Raw genomic sequence first — 22392 nt, 5'->3', positions numbered from 1 at the left:
GCTGTTAAGCTTAAGTGCAGTTGGGCCTTTAGACATAAACTGTTGGTCAAGTCTGGGCTCAGTTTAGCATGGGGATCTACTCTGTGACTCAACAGGAAGATCTTCCATATTCCTTTTTATCCTTATCCTTACTCTTTCCTACCCTTATCCCTTTTTTTCCTCCCCTCCCCCCAGTGGGGATAATATTTGGGTTGATTTTGGTTTGTGGAAGCTTGGTCTAGGCCTTCCTTGGTGACCAGTTTGTAACCAAGGAAGTGCCTGGATTTACCCAGTATTCCCTACGATTTTTACGTAAGCCGGGGTATAAGAAGAAAGGAGGAAAGGCCTTCACTCTCTTTCCTTCCGGTGGCTTTGGAGGTGCAGGTTTCCCTGCTGTTGAGTCTGTCGGGTTGGAGAGTGAGGCCTGGTAAGGCTTTACCGACCTTGGGAGGCGGAGGTTGCCGGCAGTTGCTCCAGTGTGACTCTCCGTTGTCCCAAGGAGAGTAGTAAGATATTCTTTGCTAATTCTTTTAGTTGCTAGATCTTGGGCTATTGATCGAGATATCTATATTTTATTTTGGTTTTGTTCCTTTTTTCCCTTCCCTCTTCCCTTTCCCTTTTCCTTGTGAAATTGTATATATATTTCAATTGTATATAACTGTAATATAAGTGTAAATATATTTATATATATTGCTTTAGCTGTCTCTCTCTCATTTCGGTTTTCTTGGTTGTTTTTTTTCCCTCTTCTTCCTGAGGTTTGGCAGGGGGGACTTCTTGTGGTAAGGTTTGGAGACTTGGCAGGGAGCCAGCTTCAAACCATATCAGGTTTTAGATGGATTGATTTTAGGTTTTAGTTTGCTTTTTTCTTGTGTGCTTTAACCGTCTAGTAAGTAGTAGAATGAACCTTGCCAACAAACTTTGTCGTGCTTTTGCTTTTTTATTAAACCTGTATTTGCCGATACCTTTACCAGTGATTCCTTAAGCGACCTTAAAACACTCATTCACAACACCAACAAGGCTAGAGAAGCAGTTAGGATATTGCTCAAAGAAATAATTCCTAGATTTGGTATTCCAGAGGAATATCATCAGACAATGGACCTTGTTTTATTGCAGAGATAGTACAAGGAATTTTGAAGTTTTTGTGGATTAAATGGGATCTGCATACCTCATAGAGACCACAGTCTAGCAGTAAGGTAGAGAGGATGAATCAAACACTAAAGAGAAAGCTTGCAAAGCTATGTCAGGAAGTGCAACTAAATTGGGTAGATGCCCTGCCTATAGCTCTACTGAGAATTAGAATTATCCCCAGGGCGTAAGTCCTTTTAAAATTATGTATGGGAAACCATATCATGTAACCTTAACAGGAAAACCAAACCAAATGCATATAAATGGGGAAAATATATTAACAAAATATTTGCTCTCTATGTTGCAGACTTTGTTATCCTTGCACAGATCCTTGAATCAAAAAGCTCCATTGCCTTTAGACACGCCAGTCCATGATTTCCAGCCTGGAGGTGAAGTTTATGTCTGGACCTGGAAAGACGAAAGGGGAAGTGGAAAGAACCCTACTTGGTACTCCTGACCACTTATACAGCAGTGAAAGTCAATGGTATCAACTCATGGATTCATTACACCTATGTGAAAAAGGTCACGAATGAAGAGTAGAAGTCAGAAGAAGTGGAATTCCTAAAATTAAAACTCACCCGGACTCCATGAATTGCACGTGGAATAATTGGGAAGTATACTTTGAACTAGATTGTCCAATTGGACTGGTATTTTTCTGTTTGGGAGTAATTATAATAACACCTGTTGGGTTATTTTGTGTTTGTAAAAATACTGATTTCTTCAAGATTAGAAATGAAGTTACAAAGGGAGTGGTATTCCTGTTGAAAGAGGCTATATCATGATGGTCCCAGTTATAACCTAAGAATCTTAAAAGTGTTATAGTTTACCCTTACTGCTTAAACTTTGTAACTTTGAAACCCTTACCTAAACACTGCTAAAAAAATAAAAAGTAAAAATTAAAGAGGTCAGCAACCTATGCAACTGTAGTTTGAATTAGTTTCAGAGACCAATACACACTAGTGAGCTAAATCAATAGAAAATTGTTTAAGTGAAAGTTGTCGGAGGACAGAAACTGTGTGAACAGTTTCCATTGCATTTCTGCGACCTTCACCTTGGCATGGCTGGGTGCAGACAGTAAAAAAAATACTGCGCCACTAATATGACTGCAGGTCCTGTGCCAGGGTGAAGGAGGAGTTATGCTGGCAGGAAAACAAGTTTTATGGACACCTGGTGTGGTCCAATTAGTAATGTACAGCTCAGTGTGTTTACCTTATGTATCCAATGTAACCTGAAAAAGAATCACATGTCTCTGCATCACAAGCAGCATATAAGCTGCTTTTCCTCTAATAAAGCGGACATTTTTGCCAATCATATTGATTTGTGTGCATTTCTGTCTGAACCCCTCCGCCGTTATCTGGCGCCCGTTTAGCAGGGAGTTCTACTTCGTCGAGTTCTGCAGGGACGCAAGGCGAACGGAAGGAGCTGAGGGAAGCGGTCGTGGGAGGTGATGCTGTCCCCGGCATCACGGAACAAAGCCATGCGCATGGTACAGAGGAATCTCACCCTGGCCCGGTGAGTCGACCGAGGGAGAGAGCATGGGGCCCGCGGCATCCGAAGGGGATGAGGCCGCGGAAACGCTCCTCCGATATATATTCTCTCTAGGAGAGCCTGTTTCTGATGGAACCGCCCCTAAGGGGTTGATGGCATGGGTGAGAGCGAGGACTCTACTTCCCGCTGCTCGAACCGCCTTTCAGGTGTCCACAAGGGACGCTATAAAGGAATTCTTTTGGGACGAGATCTCTACGGGGTCAGGAGCCCCTAGAACGTGTACTCTGCTTTGGCGTCTGGCAGTTCAGTCGCTACGAGAGTTAAGTTCTGAGCGACGGGAACTCATGAAGGTTCGGACGGCTGTGTAGGGAGATGGCGGGACTACGGTGGGTCCCCGCCCCGTTCGGTCTGCTGTAGGGGGGATCTCCGTGCCTGCGGCTGCGATGTTGCGAATGCTAGGACCCTTAGAAGCAGCGAGATCACCTCCGTTTAGCACCGTGCATGTAGCAGCAGGACGTGTAGGGGCTGCAGGAACATCACTAGCGGCGGCGAACGAAGCTGGAGCCGTGCCAGCAGCACCGCTCTCTCTTGCGGCTGCGCAGTCGGCAGTGTCGCTCCTCACTGTGCCTGCTACTGCGCATGTGCCAACTGGACCGACACTGCTGGGAGCCTCCGCGTCCCTAGATGGCGCTGCACCGCTGGCGCCTGAAGCCTCCACGAAACCCGGAAGAAAGCCACTGAATCGCTGCCATGGCAACAGACGCTGTTTTCGGAAAAAAAAAAAAAAAAAAAAAAAAAAAAAAAAAAAAAAAAAAAAAAAGACAAACCATGCCGTTTCCAGGTGTGGTACATATGAAAGAAAGTAGCAGCTATTGGGCCTTGCATTGGAAGATGCTATATTAGCACAACGAGCAACACCGAAAAAGTGCCACTTCTCGTTGACAGGAGAGGCAGGCTAGAGAACTGCCTTTCCGTATTTTTTGTTAACTCTCGTGTTAATTGTGTTGTGTGTCCAACGTTGTTGTGAGCTCACTGTATTGTTAACGGTACCGTGCCTGTGTGTGTGTGGAGAAGCGGCCATACGTTTGTTAGTAACTGTTAAAAGCCAGAGGTGAGAGTCCGGGAGAATTTCCTCCCGTTAGAGTGTCTCGGGTACACATAACAGCATAAAAATTCCCTTTAGGATTACTCAAACAGCTGCCAGAGTCCGGCGTGCGGGCGCTGGGGCCGCGCGCCAGGGCTGGGAGCTGCGCGCTGGGGCTGCCGCTGCGCCGGCTCGGCCGTGGGGGAGGCGGCGCTGGCAGCCACGGCAAAAGGCGGCAGGGGCACCTCGGCGGCAGAGGCACCTCAGCGACAGAGGCAACGCCGACAGCTACTTCTGCAGAGCCAGCCAGACTTCTGCGGGGATCCCCGGGAGCTGCACGGCGCACGGAGCAGCCCGGGGAACAGCAGCTCGGCGGTGACTGGCTTGCGGGGGAGTTGCCCCGCAGAATCCAGGCATGTCAGTAATTGAGAACAGAAAGCAGAATCTCTCTCTTTAGTCCTTCTACTCACTTGTAGATAACTTAAAACTAAAAGATTGTGTTTTACTAAAAGTTAGCATGCAAGAAATTTTAAGAGTTTCCCAGAGAATGAATCTTTATATAAAAGCTTTAGTGAATTGCCTTGTTTTTAGTTACATTTTACCCCTGTAAAGACCTTCTGCCCAAATTTCGTGTTCAGTCTTAGCAGGAGACATAAGGTTCACACAATAGAGATCATTTGTTGCTTAGCAACTGGGTGGGACTCAAACCACCTCCAGCAGTTTCTCAGGACTAGGGAGAGAGTAGAACTTATACACCAAAAACTACAAATCTGCAAATAAGATAAATGGAAAGCTAGCAGGCTGAGGATTTCCTTAATTCTTAGGTAAAACATCTCTCTATCTTCCTGTTATAAACTGAGAAGTTATTGTGACAGTGGAAATCACATCTTTAGAATTGTATTTAAAAAGGTTTACTCAGCTGATTTTAACATTTGGATGTTTAGTTTACATTCCTGTCTGATATTATTTCTTTTCCTTGGTCAAGCTTAGTGAATTCATTATTTTTTCCTTTCTTTTTTTCTTCTGTGTTTATGACAGAGTTGCAACTTTGAGTTGCATTTCATGTGCTGTTTAAGCAATTGTTAATATTCTATTTATAACATAGCAGCAAGTACATTTTTTTTTTTTTTCAGATTTTAATATATATCTTCTGTCGTGGATTCGTACAGTATGTACAGAGCAGTTTGGTCAAACGAAACGTATTATATGTTTTTAAATGTTTTATAACTGCTGATATAGCATACAGCCTAATTGCTTTTCTAAAAACACTACTCAGGCACACACTATGCTGTGAAGTTTGACTTATCTCTCTTGGCACTGATGTTATGTCAACAGTTATACTACATGAATTTCAGATTATTTTTAAAATAACCTAACAAGATGCAAAATGCGTGTGTTTATACCGATAAAAGAGCAGATTGCTAAATTACACTTTTCCAAAACTATTGATGCGTGAATTAGAACTTTTTATGCCCATTTGATTTATAAAGCAGAAATGTCTGGAGACCACATGATAATCTGTCAGGAAATCAGTAGAGATTGCAATAAAGCTGAGTTACTAGAGTCAGGTTGAATTTAGTAAAATTTTTCTAGTTTGCCTCCCAATATAACGATCTCAAAGCTAGATTTAGTTAGCTTTACATTCGGGAAATTAATTAAAACCTGTGAGTGATTTAGGATTTTAATATAACAGGTGTAGTTTTTACCTGTTCTGTGCTGTTGTTCCACGATTATGGAGTTACATGTTCTTATAACTAGTTATTTGTTTTCCTTTGTGCTGCTTATGTTGTGAATTTTGTTCCCTTACCGAAATTTCATAGATAAAAGAACTAAAAATACGAGCAGATGATGTAGATCACATCTAAGGAACCGGCTGCAAGCTGGAATCTGGCCTTCTATATCCTTCTGAACTGCACATGTAGCTTAAGGCTGAGTATTAAACAGAATGATCAAACAGTATTTTTTCACTGTCATAGACTTAAATGCGAACTTTTGAAAAAGATGAGCTTGACAATGACTATAATAACTTGATGGCACAATTAAGTGTGACAGATTCAGGCAGGGGAAGTGCATCTGTCAGTGCATCTACTGCTGAATCTTCTATGGGACTTGCTCTTAATATGACCTCAACACAGATATCTGCAGTAAAACACATCCAATTTGGAAACCATGGGCAGCTTTTGCCAATACAAAAAATACCAACACATTGTGATGAAGGTTTCTTTCTCAGTGACTTAGCAAATAAGAACTGCTCTCTAGTAAGCAGCTATGAGTTTCAGACACTGGCTGGACATGGAGCAGAATCAACTGTTACAGACTGTCTCCTCAGGTCTGGGGAGAGTAATTTGAAAACTATGCAAGAAACGGATTATGGACAAATATCTGCAGAAGACATAAAAACAGAGACAGATTTTTTCCTCACAGGAGACACCATATTGATGTCACCCTTCAGCTGTTGCTGCCAGTGCAAGTTACAGCCAATCTGCAGCACCAGTAGAGATGTCTGAAAAAGAGATAATCTGTATGGAAACAAACACAGATAGTTTGGCAGAGGTTATGCCAGAGGTGCTTTCATTCATATCTCACAAAGAATATGAATCCAAGGATGAAGACTTGTCTTCACTGAATCATTATGAATTCAAACATACAGTGATGCAGAAATAATTAACCAATTAACCAGTAGTGCAATCAACTTAGAAAAAAAAAAAAAAAAAAAAAAAAAATATATATTGGAAATTACACCCGGACAGATTGAAAGTTTACCTGACAATCCAGAAGCCAAAGTCCAAAGTGTAACTGAAGACAGCAGTGGAAAGGATTTTAAAGACATTAGTGTATCTCAGAATCCAAAGAAACCTACTAATATTGTAGCTTGTGAAGTTCAATGTGAGTTTAATACAAATCTGTGCCTGATGCATGAAGAAGTGGACAAAGATGAACTGCAGGAAGCCAGCACTGAGGTAGAACATACTCAGGAATCAAAAGCACTCCTGCATTCTGGCAGCCAACTTGAACCAAACAGCCTTTGCCAAAGAGGAAAAAGTGAGAAAACAGAAATAGGTCTACCACTGAATGGACACAAACATTCAGCTGTTTGGAAAGCAGCTCCACTGCAGACTGCTTGTCACTGGTATCTAGGACAGAGGAGGATTCTCTCCCCACAACTCATCCAGAGCTGCCAAAAGATCACACTCTGCGAAAAACACCTTTTGTCTCCGTGTTGCCTGTGCAAACTGTGGAGCAGAGGAATGTCTGTTTAGATGCGGATTTAGAAGATGATTTCTTGACTGAGATAGGGCAGACGTGTCACTAAGGGGAAAGGAAGACAATGGAAAACTATAGAACTTTTAACATCCTGAGGCCTAAGGGTTGTCGCTGTATACAACGATCTGTTTCTGTGCTGCTCATGTCACATCAGTGATGTTTGTGAAGATCAGGCAGACTGGTGTGGTTTGGGAACTCTACATCAGACATTAACTATTTTGCAGTGCTTGTATTTGTGTTTCATCTCAGTAGTGTTACAGTGGGTAGCAAGATTTATTTGGAATCAGCATATGACAGAAACCTTTTGGCTTACGAGTCTTCCCAAGATTATATGTGATTGTGCAATAACAATTTTTGGGGTAAAATTCTATATCATATCCAAACTAGAAAAACTTTAAAAGGGTGGATTGCTTGTCCAGTTTGAAAACTACTACCAAGTTGCCAGACAATGCTATGTATTTGGTATAGGGGTCAGTGATTTAAGAATTTGTAAAACACTTTTGCAAGACAGAAACGGGGAGAGAACAGGTGGCAACCCCCTCAGTTCATTTGCAAAAGTTGTTTCATATGTTAAGTTTTTTTTTGTACACAGGTGTTGGTAGCTGCCTGCATGATGAATGAAACCTTGGAAAGAAAGAACAAGGTTGATGCTGTTTTCTGCAGGTAACAATGGTAACATCAGGAGCTGTTGTGGCTAACAGTTTCCTCAATATTGTTAGAACACAGTTTTTGGAGCACAATTCTTTTTGGTATTATAAGCATAGTTTTTCTTAGTCATATACACCTTTTTAGTATATTTTTGTATATTTTTTTTAAGCACATGAAATTAAGGATTTAAGAGAGTGTACGAACTTTAAAGTAAGTATTACAGGAGCACAATTTGTCAGCATTATGAGCACATTTTAGTGTTGTTAAGGCACAGTATTTTTAGTTTTGTTGGAGCACAATTTTTTAGTATGTTTAAGCATATAATTATAGAAGGTTAAGATCTTAGATTATTCACTGGGTATTGGTGGAGGAAAGTTCACCTGTTTGGTGGAGAAGCTTTAACACCATAAGGTACTAGAGAATTAGTATGGTTTCGTAACTCATGAGACAGTAAAATGAGATTCAAAAGTATGTGTGTGTGAAGTGTGTTTGAATGATGGTGGCCACCGTGTGAAAGGGAATGAATGAAAATGTATGCATGTATATGTGTGAATATTCACTTACACAAACACTTTTGGATAAACAAATACACCGATACCTTTCCATAAAATGGCAAGGAATCCTGAACAAACTCTCCGGGCTGCAATAGAATGGTATGCAAAGAGTGCAATAGAAACGGAAGATCCAGTGTTAATATACGATCATGTCATTGTGTTATTCAAGGGCCAAGGGGTGAAAAAGAATAACAGAAGACATATGGCCCAGAGTTTAATGGAGTTCCATTTCCAAGGATGTTCTGAACAGAGTGGAAGTTTTAAGAATAAACCCTACATTTAAAGAAGTACTTTTAGGCACACTTTGAGAGCACACATCTTAGGGTCAATAGGTTGTTGAGTTTATTGGTGATGGTGGTGGTGTTGTATGTTTGCGCTTATTGAGATGTTATGGATACAATAAGGAATGTTACAGAAATGCAATTTAAACTGTTCAAACTTCAACGGGGGATTTGTCGGAGGACAGAAACTGTGTGAACAGTTTCCATTGCATTTCTGCGACCTTCACCTTGGCATGGCTGGGTGCAGACAGTAAAAAAAATACTGCGCCACTAATATGACTGCAGGTCCTGTGCCAGGGTGAAGGAGGAGTTATGCTGGCAGGAAAACAAGTTTTATGGACACCTGGTGTGGTCCAATTAGTAATGTACAGCTCAGTGTGTTTACCTTATGTATCCAATGTAACCTGAAAAAGAATCACATGTCTCTGCATCACAAGCAGCATATAAGCTGCTTTTCCTCTAATAAAGCGGACATTTTTGCCAATCATATTGATTTGTGTGCATTTCTGTCTGAACCCCTCCGCCGTTAGAAAGTAGTCTAAGTCTAATCTTTAACCAAAGGTGGATAATGACTGTAACAATAAGATATGAAAATGCACTCTAGAAAGCTAAATCAATCAAAGATTAAGTAGAAGTTTAAGTTATCTTTAGCTAAAGATTGATGTTGATGTCTTGTAACAATAAAATATGAAACTATTTCAAAGATCGTTTAAGTAAAAGAAGTCTAGGTTATCTTTAACTAAAGATTGATGTTGATGTCTTGTAACAATGAAATGATTAACTGTGAAGGAAGGACTTAAGCTGTTAAAGTGTTTAAAAGCTTGCAAAATCCTTGTTTCAGTGTTTATGGAGGAGCTATCCTCAACACTACTCCAGCATCGTATTAAAGGAATGCTGGCTTAACAGTATCATGCTGTTGAGTTTGATGTCTTTGAATCATTGTGTTGCCTTTGGTTTTGTGTTCAAATTTGTGATATGAACCTTTCTCTACAATTAATCCAGTCTTTCAGGAGAATCCACAACAAGGTTTTGGATTCTCCTTAACAAGTTGGCTCTGTAACCTACTTCAAGGTGTGATATATGTTTTAATTATCATAGCAATTTTGTGTATCACTTTGAGCTGTGTTAAACAATTTTATGCGCAAGCACTGGAAGCTGTGTAATGTTATTAAAAGACATAATGAAGCTTATGAGCCTTACCTGAATGGTAACACACATAAGCTTCAAAGGGGGGAATGATATCTCAAGGGTCAGAAATAGTTAACAATTCGCCCAGAGAGTTGCAGAGAATGAGAATAGGGTAGTGAACCCACGAACCTGGGCTTTTATACCCTCACAGTCTATGCTCAAGATAGTCTGGAGTCTTCCTGCTGAACCGTGGGTTCTTCCTGCTGTCTCTCAGTGTCCATCACCAGTTCATGGCCTCTTGCCTCGGGCTCCTGCCACCCAGACCTCAATCTGCAGCTTGCACTGCTGCTGCACCCTGAGCCAACTGGGTAAAAAGTAATTCCGAAGGGGGACATTAAGACCACCGACTCATGGCCCACCAACTCAAGAAAGCCACCAACTCAAAAGAAGAGAAAGACTGAGCACATGGACTAATTAGCATGAGAAGTGAGAGAATCATTCAACCAATAGAAGGTAGAATACTAATTAATAAGAGAACAATGTAACTTGTAGCAAATGAATGGTGATTTGTTTGCTAAAATGTATAAATAGTGTAAAGTTTTGAGAATCAGTGTGCTTGATTTGTAGATTTACCACCTAGCACCCATCTTTGTACAAATATGAAATAAACAAATACCTTGTCTCTGTGTGTGAGATGAGCTTACTGCACACTGGGTGACAAATTTTAGGGACAACACTATCTGAGCACAAAAGGGATGTTAAGGTTTGTCACTGGATGCTAAGGGGACAGGCAGGTTTTTTTAAGGATCCTTGGTAGAATAAGAACTGACCCCAGGATCGTAGTTATATTTAGAGCTTTATTACTTATAATTTAGTGATCAGCATAGCTTATCATTAGACAGATTTTCTAGCAATTAGCATAGCTTTCCTATTAGCTAAAATTTCAGTTACCTAGACTTTTCAGTCACCTGGACCCTCTGCAGATTGGGTCAAATTCTTAATACTGCTGGTTGCCTGGGAGAAGAGATCGACGCCCACCTGGCTACAACCTCCTTTCAGGTAGTTGTAGATGAGGTCTCCCCTGAGACTCCTCTTCTCCAGGCTCCATGTTCATGCAGGTACCCTCTCTCCCTAGCTGGGGGGGAACCTGCTCCTAATAGCGGAGACTCTGGTCTATACTAGCGGGGCATGGAAAATTTCATGTCTAAGCCCCTCTCTAAGTTTCTGGTGGCCCTCTTTAATTTTCTCTTTAATATCCCAGCATCAGAGTAGCCAGGTCAATATGGATTCACTTGGCTGCTGGCTGAAATCTTTCCATATATTGCACAGCTCACTGGGGGATAGGGATCAGGTGATTATCTCTGGCCCTGTCTCTTCCACTGTTTGTGAGGGCCCTGCTTCCTCTTCATCCTTCACTATGCAAACTGATTTGGTCTTGGATTTCTTCTTCTGAATAGGGGCGACTGCTACTCACTTGGGTTGTCCTTCTGGTTCAGCTGAAGTTTGAGTGGACATGGTTTTTGTTGATCTATTTTCCTTCCCATCCCCCTGAGGATGCTGTCTAGTGATGAGCAGTGTCCGATAAATAGTAGCCAGGGCCCAGCACATTGCATAATTTTGCGCCTCTGGAACTGCCACAGCATTTTTCCTTCATGTATTTTATCACTTTAACAGGGTCCTGTAGTTGCTCAGGGGTGAACTTCCAAACCATTGGAGAAGTCCTCCAAATATTGGCCCATGTCCTCCTGCATTCCATGCCACTCATGGCTTTCCACCCCTGAGGCAGATCTCTGGTCGACCTCCCTAGAAATCTCTCTCCTGACTCTGAACATGGTGTAAACCATACAAAGGAGACCTGGAAGGCATAGCAACAAGAATATGCTGTCCTTAACATCCAGAGGAAATTCAAGATTCTCAAAAGCTGTTGTGGCAGATCTGAAGGAGGAGAAGGGGGTGAAAGGCTGGAAAAAATCATCCTCCCCTGTTTCCCTCACAGACTGGGTACAATTATTAATGAACCCCCAGAGGTAGCAGCCAAGACCAGGTGAGTGGGTTTAATTTTCCTGCTGGGTTTTTAAACCAGTACAAGGGTTTAACATTGCAATGGACTATACCCCTTGTCTCTGCTCTGGAATGGGCATATCCACAGTCCCTTCAGGTGTATACCTCCTCCAGTATGGACTTATCCACAAGCCATAGTCCCTTTTAGGGGTGTATTTGTACTGGTGTGGATTCATCCATGGGCCACAGTTCCTTTGAGGTGTACCTGCTCTGGTATAGATTTATTCACAGGTCACAGTCCCTTCAACTACAGTTAACACTGGAGTCCATGCCCAGCTAACCCAGTCAGTAGAGCATGGGACTCTGAATCTCAGGGTCATGGGTTAGAGCCCCATGTTGAGCACAAACCATGGCCTGTATTCTTCTGCCAAAGAGATAGAGAAAAATGCATGGGCAATATCAGTTGTGGCATACTGTAGCAAGGCAAGCGTGAGAACAAGAAAAAGGCCTGAGAAATGTCTAAAGATGACCTCATGTTGTTTTCTCTCGGCTGTGATTTACTGCCCAGAAACGAGCTCAGCTATCCTGTTTGCATTCTTACCATATGTGGGTGTAAAAGGAGTTCCTTGAAACTCCAAGGTCTGTGTGTGTGTGCTGTTTGTGTGAAAAGGCCGGCCTGAGTGAGTGATAGATGTGTGACTTGCAGCTGTGTTCTGTCTTAATTTGCTTAACCACTCCCAGCTAAAATTGAATGATATAAAAACCCTGAGTCATGGGGGAATAAAGCGATTTCTGTCCATCAAGTCAGGAGTCCGCGTAATATTCATTCCATCCATAAATGGCTCCTGAACAAGGCTGAATCATAGCACACAGTGCTCCGTGACGGAAGCTGCAGCCGAACAGGGTTGGTCATTTTGCATGCATCGTCCTGTGTCGAGATCAGTCCTGTGTTGGGATCATCACCCATCATCATGACAGAGGTGAGCAGCTGCAGAACTATGGCCCATGTGGTCAAATTGCTCGTATGGGTTAGAGATTCTTGTCCCTGGTTTCCTAAACATGGTTCTTATGAGACTGCGTTACGGGCTAGGGTCGGTGAGGAGCTTCGAACAAAGACTGACTTAGCTTCAAATAGCCTGACTCAAGTTGTAGTTGCTTGGAAAGCTGTGTATATGGCTTTAAGAGCTGTGGAACAGACAGACACAATTTTGGAGGCCGCTGGTCCCCCGCCATATGCAGATGAATCCTCCGAGGGCAATAAAATACTTAACGACCAGTTGACAGTGACTGATGAGCCTAATGAGCCCTTTGATCTGGATCCTGCAACCCCTGAAAAAGAGACAGCTCTATATCCCTTAGAACAGGCAAAACTTATCAGCTTCTGCTTTGACAGCAGAGGAAATTTTACAGGCACAGTATAATCAACCCGAAACCTCTGTTACCTGCGCCGCTACATACGGTGCCAGCGTGACCAGTGTATCGCCCGGAGGCAAATGTGGATTCCTTTATTTTGGAGGACTGTAAATTGGCTGCCTTAAAATGCGGGGTTGTTGAACTCTTGAACGCTATGCCAGTACTTTATAGGCCACACCGCCCACCTCAATTTGAACGTCTTCCCTGTGAAATTGTAAAAGAGGTTTGTAAATCCATCAAAGAATATGGATCACAGTCATTGTATACACTAGGGTTGGTTGAGGCTATGGGAGATTTTTACGTTATGACCCCGTCTGACTGGAAAGGCTTTTTATGTTTAATCTTGTCTGCTGCACAGTTTACAGTGTGGGTTGCTGAATATCACGAACTGGTCAATGCTCAAGTTAGGGACAATGTCGTGAATGGGACAGCTATGGGCCATGATGAGCTAATGGGCGAGGGGCAATATCTTACCGCAACGACACAGATCACATTGCCACGGCTTGTTTTCACTCAAGCTACTGATCTGACCATGAAAGCCCTTAGAAAAGTTCCAGACACCAAAAACACAGAACCGTCTTTTGCAGCTGTTAAACAAGGCCCACAGGACTCTTACGTGTTGTTCATCGATCAATTGCAGACTGCAATTTCGCAGCAGAAAGATAATGACGCAGCAACACAAGTTTTACTTTTTCAGTTAGCAATTGACAATGCAAATACAGACTGTCAAAGAATTCTGGTGCCTTTAAGAAATCAGGCTAAGTCGGTTGCCAAACTTATTACAGCTTGCCAGCATATTGGTACAGAATCCTGAACGGATGGTTGTAGCCCGCGCTGCTATTTGCTGTTATCAGTGTAACCAAGAATGACATTAAAAAAGACTGCCCCTTGGGGAATAAAAAGGGCAATATTCCCCCCCTCCCACTCATGTCCAAAATGTGACAAAGGATTTCATTGGGCAAATCAGTGCCGGTCCAAATTTACTACTGACAGCAAACCCCTTTCAGGAAACTCCAAGGAGGGGGCATGGCCCAGTGCCCCGAAACAAAACAGGGTCCCACCTGTCGAGAATCACAACGGAGCATGGAACTTTACGTTTCACAGCCCTCAGACAAACAAGGTATACGCGGTCTCCAACCTGCCACCTCAGGAAGCGCCTGGCTGGATTTGACCCTCGCCACAGGAATAAACATATTGGATGATGCCATTGTTGTAGCAGGCACGGGTGTTTATGGCCCGTTGCCCAACAGTACGTGCAGCCTTATTTAAGTTCATTCATCTGCCAGCAAAAGTGGTCTTTTTGTTATTCCTGGACTCATTGATTCTGACTACAAAGCTGAAGTTAAAATAATGCTGTGGACTCCATGTCCCCCATGTTACATACCACAAGGGGAAAAAATAGCACAGCTGTTGTTATTACCTTATGTGAAGCAGCACAAAGATCGTCAGACAGAGAGAACAGGAGGCTTTGGAAGTACTAATACACCACAGATTTATTGGCCGACTTTAATCTCAGACGGCCAGCCATTGTTAAAATTGCAAATAGGAGACAGGTACTTTACTGGTTTAGTCGACACTGGGGCACGTTTCCATCATTAATGCTAAAGATTGGCCTCCTGATTGGGAGCTTGAAATTCCATGAGCAGCAGTTACAGGAGTCGGTGGCATGCAGGTTCCGCAGCAGAGCAAGGCAGTGTTATCTGTGATAGGTCCAGATGGGCAATGGGGAACTCTCCACCCCTATGTTCTGTCCCTTCCTTGTACTCTATGGGGAAGAGACATACTCAAACAATGGAATTTACAGCTAATCATGCAAGTGGATTCAAAGCAGGATTTTTCTCAGAGGCCACTGTGCAACAGTTGTGCCTCAAATTAGCCTGGAAAACAGACACTCCAGTTTGGGTGGTGTGCAAGTTTCGAGCTGGCTTCCCGCCAAGCCCCCGAAACTCGACAACAAGGACCCGCTTCCCAGAGAGGGAAGAGAAAAGAAACCACCCAAGCAGCCAAAGCTATAGCAAAAATATATACATATATATATTTTACGTATGAGACAGATACACACAACGAGAATACCACACACCACAACTCCAGAAATCCCAAACAGCTCCCCCAAAAAGGGAAGAGGGGGAGAGAGAAGGGAGAAGGACAAAAAGGGGCAAAGACCGAGCAAGTCAACCAGCCAACTGAAGGCAAACTAGCAAAAATCTCACCACTTCCCTTAGAACAGGCAGGATGGCTAGACACGGCCCAGCGCTCTCCCCCCACGCATGGCAGATAATGGCCGTTTGTACTGTTGCTTTCTTTTCTCTTGATACTGCTCTATATTCCTTTGGGCGTGCCCCTAGTTCTTTTGGACGTGCTCCTTCCCGTGTAGCCGTTTCTTCCTCTCTGGCAGCTGCTTCTTCTCCTCCAATCGCTCCTTCCTCAGTCACAGCCACTTCTTCCTCTCTCGCAGTCGCGCCTTCATCTCTTGCTGTTGCTCCTTCGCCCATTGCTGCCGCTCCTTCGTCCATTGCGTCTTGTGTGGATTGGATAGGTTCTTCTGTTCCTTCTTCTTCTTCTTCTTCTCTTTCTTCTGTGTGTTCTGGTTGCGGAGATGGGTCCGTAAGTTCCTTGATCTCCCTTACCCACGTCTTCTTCTTCTCAATAGGGGCAATGATGACTTTCCGGTTCTTAGCTTGAGTCCCAGTTCTAGTGGACTTAGTAGAAACGGCATTGACTTCAAGTTGTGTTTGGACCCCAACTTCTGTGGACCTAATAGGGACATCACTGGTTTCAAGTGGTGTGGTTTGGGTTTCTGTGTCGACCTTAACCTTTTGAAGGTGGTCTATGGCAGCTCGATAAGCATTAGCCAGGCCCCAGCACAAAGCGGAGAATTGCATATTCGGATCTTTGTAGGAAAAACACCCTTCTGCCAAACAGTGGGCCATCTCACCAGAATCAAACATTTGTTCTGGTGTGAACTCCCAATTAATGGGGGGTGACACATGTCCTACTAATCTACCGAAATCTCCCCAAACTCCATGCCACCCGGGGACTGGCCTGTCTGCAGCCCTTTCCAAAGTTCCAGCGAGTCCCTTTGAGGCGTGATCTTTCCTACAAGAGGGAAAGCAATACAATACCATTCTTCCAAGTTTAAGGAGCACTTCCAGTACCTTTATCAATGACAGTACTGTTGCAACAAAATTTATATAGTAATTAGAGCCGATTCTAACCATGGGGATCTCCTTTACCAAACCTTCGATGTCAAAATTAAAGAATGGAAGCAATTCGTTCCATCCATCCTCAAGGTCTGGACGTCTCCCTATAGGGTAGCCTAAAACAGGTATAAAGATGGCTAGAATAATAAGACAAATTAATGAAACAGCCATTGTTTTTGATATTTCTTCTGGATCCCAAAACAACCCTTTGTTTATATAAACAAAGTTTTCTTGGCTGCTTTCCCAGACTCTGGCAGTGTTCCCAGACCTGTTCCCAAAACAATAGATTGGTTTGCAAAACAACACCGAGCTTGACTGTCTTCCTGGAAAATGTTTATCAAAACAAGCCAAACTTAACCAAAATATCCCACTTCTGACACCAAAAATGTTGTGCAAGTTTCGAGCTGGCTTCCCGCCAAGCCCCCGAAACTCGACAACAAGGACCCGCTTCCCAGAGAGGGAAGAGAAAAGAAACCACCCAAGCAGCCAAAGCTATAGCAAAAATATATACATATATATATTTTACGTATGAGATAGATACACACAACGAGAATACCACACACCACAACTCCAGAAATCCCAAACAGCTCCCCCAAAAAGGGAAGAGGGGGAGAGAGAAGGGAGAAGGACAAAAAGGGGCAAAGACCGAGCAAGTCAACCAGCCAACTGAAGGCAAACTAGCAAAAATCTCACCACTTCCCTTAGAACAGGCAGGATGGCTAGACACGGCCCAGCGCTCTCCCCTCACGCGTGGCAGATAATAGCAGTCACTGTAGGCCTCAGCTCCAGATAAGCAAGACCGAGACAGGGACTCACCGTTCTTGAACCTCGCCGGAAAGGAAGAGAGCGAGGTCCCTCCTGCTGGCTTTATTTATACCTCAAGTTACGTAAAGGAATAGCATGGAATACTTCCGTGATCACTTTCCTAGTTCCTTCCTGGTTACAAGCTGGTCTCCAGGAAGGCCCAGAGTGAAACCATCACAGGTGGACCAGTGGCCTTTGAAATCAGAGTGGCTAGAATGGGCACAGACATTAGTACAAGAGCAATTAGAAGCAGGACATATTGTTCCATCTAAAAGTCCCTGGAACACACCTATATTTGTAATCCTGAAAAAGTCAGGAAAACGGAGATTACTGCAAGATTTAAGAGCAGTGAATGCTGTCCTTCAGCCTATGGGAGCGTTGCGGCCTGGAATTCCTAATCCAGCACTTATCCCTGACTCTTGGGACATGGTTGTGCTGGATTTGAAGGATTGTTTTTTTACCATCCTGTTACATGAGAAAGATAATGAAAGATTTTCTTTTTCTGTTCCCAATATTAATCATAATGCTCCTATGAGACGATACCAATGGGTTGTATTGCCTCAAGGGATGATGAACAGCCCTACAATCTGCCAGTTAGTCATTGATTCTGCATTACAGCCAGTGAGACAGCAGCTCCTGAAAGCCCACATATATCACTATATGGACGATATCTTAATAGCAGCAGCTAATTCAGTGACGGTTGAGCAAATTTTCACTGTGGTACAACAGTCCCTGTGAATTTATGGCTTACAGATAGCGCCGGAAAAGGTACAAAGAGAAGCTCCATGGAAGTATTTAGGCTGAAAAGCTTTTGAAACTACAGTATTTCCCTCTTCTATAAAATTACACACTAATGTCAAAACACTCAGTGATTTACAGAAATTGCTAGGGACCATTAACTGGATTTGGCCAATGCTCTATATTACTACATGTCATGATTTGAAATCCCCAAAATCTAATTCCCTAGTCTAAACCCCCTCCCACATCTCAACCTAATGTGGGATGATTTTTTTTCAGACAAAACACGAGACTCAGAATGGGGAAAAAGGGAATATATTACAATGACTGTACAAATAAATATTATAATACATTATACACACGATCACAACTATCTCTACCATGACATAAGTATTTACAATGGATCAGATCTCTTCTCCCCTCCAAATAAAAGTCCAGGAGGGAAGAAGGACAGATCTCTTCTTCAGAGCAGCAATATCTCTAAGGTAGCAGGTCTCTCTGTCTCTATGCAGCAACCGTAACTGGATTGTTGTAGCTGGATCTCTTCTCAATACACACAAGGGGGTCTCCAAGCTCCTTGGCCTGTCGTCTCCAAACGAGGGTCTTTCAAGACACAAGGGGGTCTCCTTTCACCCCTCTTGGCTCTCCTTCGACTCCAAGCGAAGGTCTCACCTGTGGACTGCCAGCAGGGACAAAACTCGCTTTACCACAGGCATATCACGAAATGCAGGGGCATCTTCGTGAAAGTCCCTTCCTCAGGGGGGTTCACCCCTGAGTCAGAACATCTTGGGCAGCATTCAGTTGAAAGCCTTTGCCTCAAGAGTTCTACCAGAGCTCTTGTGCTCTGTCTCAGGCTCCTAGGCTTGCCAGCAGCAGCGAGGGGGGCCAAGGTCAACCCCCCCGCATTCCTTCTCTGTCCCAGTCCAGCTTCAGGACGTCTTTGAGCTTCTCAACTCCTCTCTCTCTCGTGCTGCAGCACTCCAAGGCTCCTCTCCTTAATAGGAGTCCATCTCCCTCCTTTCTCAGAGGTCTCAGACCCATGGGGTCTTATTCTAGTTCTTACCCCAGCTTCCTCTCTCTCCCTGCTGCTCTCTTGGCTCTCTCTCTCTTCATTAGACATCTCTGTGTCTGCTTGCCTGGTTGCAAGCCGCCTCTGCTGCCTTCTTATCTTTTTGGCTCTCTGCCATCACTTCTGGACGCTGCTTTTGCCGCTGCTGTCTCTGCTCACTCACAGTGGAGAAAACTTTCTTAGCTCTCAACTGCAGGCACCTAGCCCAGCTTTATGCTGTTCCAGGTCCCCGCAGCCCCCACTGGGGCTGGGGGGGCCAAAGCCCCCCCCCAGGGGGCTTCTGCCCTCTGCTCCTCGTGACCTCAGAACATGGCTACCACTTCTACAACCAGACTACAACTAACCTTCTCTTCCGTTTGCTTGTGGTATGTTTACATTTCGCAGAAGTGCCCATTAGACAAAACTTCAAAACTTCCAGGGGTCACCATCCCCTGGGGTTTTACTACTTTCTTAGCTTCAGGGGAAAAACCTGGTTCAAACCACTACAACACAGAAGAATTATCCCCTCTTTTTGACCTGCTGAAGGGTGACCCTGATTTATCATCTCCATGTCAATTCACTGAAACAAGCCAGCAAGCTCTGCAACTGGTCATCCAAAAAATTCACATAGTTTTTGCAGGCCCTTGATGTCTGAATGTCCCGATTGCTTTATTTGTAATTTATAGTTCTTTTCAACCCTATGCTCTGATAGGACAATGGGTTACAGAGGAACAACAAGTCATAATTTTAGAGTGGGTTTTTTTATCACACGTTTTTCCTAAAACATTAACTAGAACTGTGGATATGCTAACTTCTCTGGTACACAAAGCACGTCAGCGATGCCAGGTTCTGGTTGGCTTGGATCCAGCTGTAATTTATTTGCCTTCCAAGAAAGATGTTTTTCATAGTTTACTTTTTCAGTCTTTATCTTTGCAGACTGCCTTTGCTGACTTTTTAGGAGAAATCGCCTTTCAACTGCCAAGACACAGGTTTTTACAGTCATTATCCGAATTACCCATTCAGTCATAAGATCTCTGTTCCAGGACTCCCATAGCTAATGCCATCACTGCTTTTGTTGATGGTTTGGGTAAGAAGGGAAAAGGTGCTGTTGTATGGAAGCCTGATAATCATTCTCCCTGGCAGTCAGCAGTGATTACGGTTTCTGCATCAACACAGATTGTCAAGCTTTCTGCGACTATAAAAGCATTTGAGTTATTCAGTGACCAAGTTTTAAATATTGTTTGTGACTCTCTATATGTCATAGGTATCGTAGCTTGGATTGGAGACTCTTTCATCAGAGAATCCTCTAACAAGCTGCTGTTTGAATGCTTTATCCGCCTGTCTCATTTGATACGTTCTCATCATCATGCTTATTTTGTTTGTCATATTCATTCTCATACCAACTTGCCAGGACCAATCATGGAGGGTAATTCAGTGGCAGATAAGTTAACCATGCCAGCTGTGGTGCCAAATCTTTTTGAACAGGCGCATCTATCTCATTCCTTTTATCATTAAAACGCCTTGTCCTTCCAGAAATCTTTTCATTTAGCAAGAACGCAGGCATGGGATATCATTCGTGCATACCCTGATTGTCAGGTATTTGCCTCATTACCCACAGCAGGAGGAGTTAATCCACAAGGCCTTTCAAGCAATGAACTGTGGCAAACTGATGTTACACATGTGCCCTCCTTTGGGACCCTTAAATACTTACATGTTACAGTTGACACTTTTTCTGGTTACATTTATGCATCTGCTAGAACAGGTGAAAAAGCTAAAGATGCTCGAAGCCACTGGCTTGCTGCTTTTGCAGTCACAAGTCTGCCAAAATCTATCAAAACAGACAATGGGTCTGCCTACACTGCTGCTTCAACGCTGCATTTCTTTCAGGACTGGGGAGTTACGCATGTTACTGGTATCCCTCATGTTCCCACGGGCCAAGCTACTGTGGAACGTACTCATTGCACTCTGAAAGTGATGCTGGAAAAACAAAAAAAGGGGAACCCCTAACCTCAGTGCATGATCGGGTACAAAAAGCCCTGTATGTTTTAAATTTTTTGAATATGCAGGACGATATCTCTCCAACTACTGCAGTACGGCGACATTTTTCAGCAAAACCCTTTTCAGCATCTAAACCAAAGGTCTGGTATAAAGATCCTGAGACACATCAGTGGGGAGAACCTCTTGAGCTAATTACTTGGGGAAGAGAGTACGCGTGTGTCCTTCCTGCAGATCCTAGGTGATTGCCAGCTAAATATATTTGGCCTTATCATGAGTTGGAAGGATGAACTTCAGAATCCACTCCCAGAAATCCAGGACCTGCAGGTGGTACCTTGGAACAACAGAGCCAGGAAGAGAGAACAGATGACCAGTGACACCAGCATTATCTGGGGTCAACTCGTATTTCTAGACGAGCAAGTATAATGTATCATGACAACAGTGGGTGTGGTGTAAACCCCTGGCAACTTCCGTTTAGCTTATTTCGCCTTGATCTTTTCTGCATCTAAGGTCTGTATTGCTTAGCTATTCAGTATCATATTAGCAGTAGTCACTTTAGTTACTGCCTCTGTTGCAGTCACCTTATTAACAGAAATCTGTGTAGATTACACTGCCTCTAATAACATCTTGCAAGAGCTATGAATTTAAGCAAGTTAATTAAGCCCTTATGGTTTGTTTAGAAGCCTTAGAATCTGCTATCATGTGGTTAGACGATAGACGACATGCCTTGTAAACTAGAAGTTGTGGTGTGAACTATAGTAATCTTAGTTAAGTTTTGCAGTGACTACATTGAATTTCCCATCGAGCAGAATCATCGAGCACCGAGCGATGGCTGTCTTCCTCCATCGTGCTAAATGCAGTAAGGAGGAGATGTAGCAAGGCAAGCATGAGAACAAGAAGAAAAAGGCCTGAGAAATGTCTAAAGATGACCAGAGCCTTATACTCTCATGGGTCTGATGTGCCAGGTCATTGAATCCACACAGTCCCGTGTCATGGTTTAACCCCAGCTGGCAACTAAGTACCACACAGCCACTCACTCACTCTATATCCACGCAGGCCCCCATTACTCAGTGGGGAGGACAATCGGAAAAAAAATAAACTTTATGGGTTGAGATAAGAACAGTTTAATAATTGAAACAAAATAAAATATAATAATAATAATAATAATAATAATAATAATAGTAATGAAAAGGAGAGAGAGGAAAGAATAAAACCCAAGAGAAGCGAGTGATGCACAATACAATTGCTCACCACCCACTGACCTATGCCCAACCAGTCCCCGAGCAACCATTGGTGGTTCCCTGGGGCAGTTGATTCCAGGTATAATGGACACCCCTCCAAGTGAAAGTGAACTGTGGCCTGCACTCTGTTGCTAAAATGATTGAGAAAAATGCATTAGCAATATTATTTGTGGCACCACTGGGCTGCCTTTGACTTCAGCTCATATCGAAGTTCCAGCATGTCCAGTATGGCAGCACTCAGAAGCAGTAAGACTTCATTCAGGCCATGATAATCTATTGTTACTCTCCATTCTCCATTAGACTTTCACACTGACCATATGGGACTGTTAAAGGGTGAGCAGGTCCTGCTGATCACTCCTTGGGTCTCCAGTTGATGAATTGGCTTATGGAGGGAATCACAG

Source organism: Pseudopipra pipra, chromosome W, assembly GCF_036250125.1.
Source record: "Pseudopipra pipra isolate bDixPip1 chromosome W, bDixPip1.hap1, whole genome shotgun sequence".
NCBI lineage: Eukaryota > Metazoa > Chordata > Aves > Passeriformes > Pipridae > Pseudopipra > Pseudopipra pipra.
The sequence above is the reverse complement of the archived record's forward strand: the minus strand, read 5'-3'. Positions refer to the sequence as shown.